A 6,153-nucleotide genomic window follows, 5' to 3' on the forward strand; every position below is an offset into this window, starting at 1 on the left:
ACTTCCCAGGAATGGAAGCCGCCTTGCTTGGGGCCTGCAGCCGATGCTTGTCTGACACAGGGGCAGGAAAGGCCAGTCCCCGACCTCAAGACAAGATGAATTCTGGTATAGCACGTGCTCCACAGCTCCCCGTGGAATCAGGCCGCAGCTCAGCCATAGCAGACCCCAGGGCCCAGCTCCCTCCTTTCCCACCCCATTCTTCTTCCTTTTCTTTCTTCTGGGTGTTCATCCCCAAAAGAAGTAGATGTGCACTGAAATCTGTCCCAGGCTCTGCTCTTAGGGAACATGACTCAACTGTCCGCCTCACAAAGTTGATAAAGAGATTAGCACAGTGTATGGCATGTATGGTGCATAACCAGTTAACGTTAGAGATTGCCATTCCCCATGAGACTGGAGCATCGGGAACGTCTGAGTGTAATCGTAAGGTGTGGAAATCTAGTAGGTGAGTCAGCGGATTGAATTTTACATGCTTAGGGAATGTGGTGGTGGGCAGAGAGAAGGGCAGCTGGGTTTCCTTGGATATCACTGGTTCTCTCTGCTTTGGGCAGTAAGGGTCCTTTACAGAGCTAGGGAGAAGTTCCAGTCATTACATACGTCTACCAGCAGAGGACGGCACTTCCATACAAATAAGTGTTTCCTCGGCTATCCGAAGCAGCTTTCATCAAAGCAGTCTAGGTTGACAGGGAAGATCAGGTCCATGACAGAGCAGAAAGTGCCTTCAGATTCGCACAGATAGTAGGAGAGGGCAGAACAGGAAGAAATAGCGAGGTAAGCTGATCAGGAAGCTTCCTGGGAGGTGAGGCCTTGAGCAGGGCATTCAGGCACCAGGAGTATATGGAGTGGAGGTGGCATTCCCAGGAAAGCCGCTACGCTATGCAAGGTGACCGGAGCCTGGGCCAGGGTGTGGCAGTGAGGCAGCCAAGAGAGGGTGTGAAGGACACCGAAGACAGGAGCAGGACTGTGATTCCAGCAGAGCAGTCTAGGAGGAGACCATGGGCCCACCGACATGGGGTAGAAGTCGGGAAGGGGCACGTTTTTATGGGACAGAGCATACTTCTCCAACTGGTCTGACTGCCCTGTTACGATGTCCCCTATGGGGACCTCAGCTCACCCTTGCCGCAAGCCATCATTCTGTAGGATTTCTGCTTTGTGTGGATTCTAGAAACCAGAAGAATATTCAGAGGTGTTAGCTGCATCAAGATTTCATTGGTTCTTTCCATTCTTTTTCCTTTTCTTTTTTGAGACGGGGTCTCAGTCCCTGCCCCAGGCTGGAGTGCAGTGAGGTCCGGCTCACCGCAGCCTCGACACCCCAGGGCTCAGGCGATCCTCCTGCCTCAGCCTTCTAAGCAGCTGGGACCACAGGTACGCACCACCATGCCTGGCTAATTTAAATATAAACGTGTGTGTGTGTGTGTGTGTGTGTGTGTGCGCGCGCGCTCGCGCGTGTGTGTAAACACGGTCTCCTTATGTTGTCCAGACTGATCTTGAACTCCTGGGCTCGAGCGATTCTCCTGCCTCAGCCTCCCAAAGTGCTGGGATTACAGGCGTGGCCACCGCGCCCGGCCAGCCTCTGCCGTTTGGAGGAGGGAGGTCAGGGAGCGCCCCACAGCTAGCCCTTGCTTCGGAACTCGGGGTGGCGAATCAGTCAGGGTGGATTCAGTGGGAATAAACAGGCAAGTTGGTCGATCTCCCGGGGTGGGGGAGAATCCAAAAGGAAGGGGGGACCCCGAAGAAGGCCGGCCCTCCGAGAGCGGGGTTCAGCCCTTGCTGGAGGAAAGGCGTCGCCGCCCGCGGACGGCAGAGAAGTCCTCTGGGTTGTCCCTGGACAGAACCGGGCCGCAGTCAGAGAGCGAACACTGCGGGGAAGAGGACCGCGGGCCACGCCTGGGGGGGCTGGAGGCCTCCTGCGGGGGTCCCCGCGGAATTCCTCCGGCAGTTGCGGTTGGAGGATGCGCAGAACTCACGGCGCGGCCACCCACGCAGGGCGCGCTGGGAGGGCGCGTGCGCATGCGCGACTCCGCCGGAAACCGGCCCGTGGCGTCTGCCCCACCGGGGGTCCGCCCGAGACGGTGCGGCTGAAGTCACCGCTGGGAAACTCGGTGGGACACCCGCGGAACTAGCCGTGAGGATGCCTGCGGAAGGGCCCTGAAACTCAGCCGAGAAGGAACTCCCTGGGGGTTCAGGTCCCACAAGCAAGTAGGAAGGAAAGCTTAAAGAAACCGCCGGAGAAGCCGCTTCTTCCCTCTGTCTTCTAGCGCCCTCTGCTGACAGAATTTAACATCGTGCCCGCTGGCAAGGGAGAAACTTTGCAGGCATCTGCGAAGGGTGGACTTGGAACCAGGCGGTCATAAATTGGGAACTGGTACAGGATGTTATCCAGTTCCACTCGGGGTGGGAGAGCTCTTCCGCAAACCCTTTTTGAAAACTGGTACTGGAGGTTATAGACCTGCCAGCTAAGAAACGAATCAAAATAAAGAATTTTAACAGAAAAAAAGGTAAAAGAAAAGGCAAAGAATCCAGTCAATGAAACTACATAAATGAAGTAATTGTAATTAATATAATATGAAACAACGCTAATCAATGTTAAAATTATATATAATAAAAATTTCGTGATTATAAACAGGTTTTTGTATCACAATTTGACAAAAACTGAGAGGTAGCAAAGGAAGAGAATGTTATTAATAAAAAGTGAGAGGTGGCAAAGCGTATGCATCTATCTTAGGACATACTGGTCGATATGGTTTTATACTTGATGTTAAGAAATTTGGGGTTTCAAACAAAAGGTATCAGCCAGGGGCAGTGGCTCACCCCTGTAATCCCAGCATTTTGGAGGGCCAAGGTGGGAGGATTGCTTGAGCCCAGGAGTTTGAGACCAGCCTGAGCAACATATTGAGAACCACGCCCCGCACCCCCCCCGCCCCCCCGCCCCCCCCGCCAGCCAACCTCCCCCTTCTGTACAAAAAAGAAGATAATTTGCCGGGGAAGGTGGTACATGCCAAGCTGGTAGTCCTGGTTCCTCAAAGGTTTGAGCCCAGGAGGTCAAGTCTGCAGTGAGCAAAAATTGAGTCATTGCACTCCAGGCTGGGCAACAGGAAAAGAACCTGTCTCAAAAATAAAAAAGATAAAAAATAAGATAGCCGGACGTGGTGGCTCACGCCTGTAATCCCAGCACTTTGGGAGCCTGAGGCGGACAGATCATGAGGTCAGGAGTTCGAGACCAACCTGGCCAACATGGTGAAACCCTGTCTCTACTAAAAATACAAAAATTAGGCCGGGCGCGGTGGCTCACGCCTGTAATCCCAGCACTGTGGGAGGCCGAGGTGGGCGGATCACGAGGTCAAGAGATTGAGACCATCCTGGTCAACATGGTGAAACCCCGTCTCTACTAAAAATACAAAAAATTAGCTGGGCATGGTGGCGCATGCCTGTAATCCCAGCTACTCAGGAGGCTGAGGCAGGAGAATTGCCTGAACCCAGGAGGCAGAGGTTGCGGTGAGCCGAGATCGTGCCATTGCACTCCAGCCTGGGTAACAAGAGTGAAACTCTGTCTCAAAAAAAAAAAAAAAAAAATACAAAAATTAGCCGGATGTGGTGGCAGGAGCCTGTAATCCAAGCTACTCTGGAGACAGGCAGGAGAATCACTTGAACCCAAGGCAGAAGTTGCAGTGAGCCAAGATTGCACCACTGCATTCCAGCCTGGGTGACAGAGCGAGACTTCGTCTCAAGAAAAAAAATGATAAAAATTAAATAATAAGTATCCATCCACTAGTAGACTAAAAGCTGGATGGAAAATTCCCAAGAACCTAGAGAGAAAGAGCAAGGAAAAAAGGATTAACATGGCAAAAGACAAGAAAATAATAAAGAGGAACAAAAGATATAAATGTGTAACGTAAAATTAGAGTAGATAAATCATGCCGGTAGTGATAATGAGAATGTTTTTATAACACAGCTTAAAGCAAAATATTTTTGACTGTTTACAAAATAATGATATAGGCAAATATATACCAAGTAAATGAAATTTACACAAAAACAGAATGTAAAATTTAAGGCAAAAAAGCGATGGCTGGGAAATAGAGGGCATAAAATATCCACCATGTGTTTATAACCATCACAAACCTTACGACAGTAAATAATGCTGCATCAAAAGATACAACGTGAAATATATCAAGATTCAGAAGTTGCCTAAACCACAAATTATATAAGAGAAGAGAATTTTTTTTTTCCATATGGAGTCTTGCTCTGTTGCCCAGGCTGGAGTGCAGTGGCACGATCTCCACTCACTGCAACCTCCACCTCCCAGGTTCAAGCAATTATCCTACCTCAGCCTCCCAAGTAGCAGGGACTACAAGCACATGCCACCATGCTCGGCTAATTTTATTTTTTTATTTTTTGCATTTTTAGTAGAGACTGGGTTCCACTGTGTTAGCCAGGATGGTCTTAATCCAGTGACCTCGTGAGCCGCCCACCTCGGCCTCCCAAAGTGCTGGGATTACAGGCGTGAGCTATTGTGCCCAGCCGAGAAGAGAAATTTTTAAATACTGATCTCAGCTGTTGAAGATTGAGTTTTTGAAAAAGTAAGATACAGAGATGGCGCAGTTTCTGGTAAGAGCAAATTAGCTAATTTGGACTGACTTTCCTCCTAACGACAATGAGGTGAGCTGAACACTTTGAAAGCATAGGAGCCTTGACGTGGTAGTAGGGAGTCATGGGCCAAGATCTGAAAGAAAACAGTTGTCCTGACAGGTGAGTCTGCAGTGGCGCTACTTTTGCTGTAACGATATTTACCAATCAAGAAAAGGCAGCTGAGAGGCTCAGCATTACTCATGAGAGCCTCATGGGGTTAGGGGATAAAAGTTGAGTCTAGAATGCACCCAGGTGGGGCCCTGATAACACCCCACATGCCGCCCTGACCCATGCTTTGGGTAGGAGTCGTCTGTTCCCTGCGTGCTGCAGTCCAGCTTTCAGTCCTCTGGGTGGCTCAGAAAAACCTCAATTTAAAAACTGGATTAAACTTACTCCAGACTGCCAGCACTCCTAGGCTCGCTAGGCTTGGAAGAAGCAAATAAAAATTGTCTCTGGAGGAAAATGACATCATCCCAGGCCTCAGTTATTCCTACAGTTTTCCAAGCACAATGTCCTGAACATAATAAAAAACAACTGGGGCGTTCTGCTCCCACGCAAAAAATCCTGTGAGAACAGGATTATAGCATCGCATGACAGCTGGAACACCTACGGCAGCATAGTTTTTAAAAGCCATCAGAGAGCTGCAAACAGAACAAAGCAAAACAAAAATAAGTCCATTAAAATTCCTGAAAGTAATAAGCCATTCCCAAGAGATAAGAGGCCCACAGCTACTTTCAGAGGAGGGAAAGGCAGCTATCCTTGATCAGGGTAAAAAGAAACCAGTGTGGGCTAGCATGATGGGCCAGGGTCCCCACGAGCCCCAGCCACGAAGAGTCTGCACCTGCTCATCAAGCTCTATCATGGGCTTTCCCAGGTGTGAAGGTGGGGGGCAGACGATTGCGAGACTCCCTCTTCAGGTGGACATGCACAGGGCCTGCTGAGGACAGGGTCATGAACTGAGAGAACCCCTCTGAGAAACTGGGCCCTCTGGGAGGCTGCCTGAGATGGGACAGGACAGGAGAGCTGAGAAAGATCTTGCTGAGCAAAGACACGCAGGGTCTGCTCAAGCTGGGAGCAGAAAGGAGAGCTGAGCAAGCTGCTCACAGACATTCTGGTCTTCCAACGAATATCCTGCCTTGGAACTCCACGGCTCAGGGTCAGGAATCAGGGTGGAGAGAGATCTCCCAAAGCACGGAAGGCCAGGGTTTGGATTGCAGAGCAAAGAAATCTTCCCAAAGATCCAAAAGCTAGCAGCCATTCTTTAGAGTTAGGCGGCATATTCCCACAGTTCAAAAAGCTAGCGGCTGGACTGTGGAGCATAAAGAAATTTCTGAGGCCGGGCATAGTGGATCATGCCTGTAATCCCAGCACTTTGGGAGGCCAAGTTGGGTGGATCACAAGGTCAGGAGTTCAAGACCAGCCTGGCCAACATGATGAAACCCCATCTCTACTAAAAATGCAAAATTAACTGGGTGTGGTGGCACGCATCTGTGATATCAGCTACTTGGGAGACTGAGGTAGGAGAATAGC

General features: G+C 50.0%; 1 long non-coding RNA gene across 1 annotated transcript; it reads left to right on the forward strand.

Moving 5' to 3' along the window:
• The first annotated feature begins 632 nt into the window (after positions 1 to 632).
• LOC141581061 (uncharacterized) lies at positions 633 to 2,897 on the forward strand. The gene is made up of 3 exons (XR_012513511.1): positions 633 to 768; positions 1,244 to 1,362; positions 1,478 to 2,897. It is a non-coding gene; the product is annotated as an uncharacterized LOC141581061 (long non-coding RNA).
• The last annotated feature ends 3,256 nt before the right edge of the window (positions 2,898 to 6,153 follow it).

The sequence above is a fragment of the Saimiri boliviensis genome, chromosome 14, assembly GCF_048565385.1.
Source record: "Saimiri boliviensis isolate mSaiBol1 chromosome 14, mSaiBol1.pri, whole genome shotgun sequence".
In the NCBI taxonomy this organism is placed as follows: Eukaryota; Metazoa; Chordata; class Mammalia; order Primates; family Cebidae; genus Saimiri; species Saimiri boliviensis.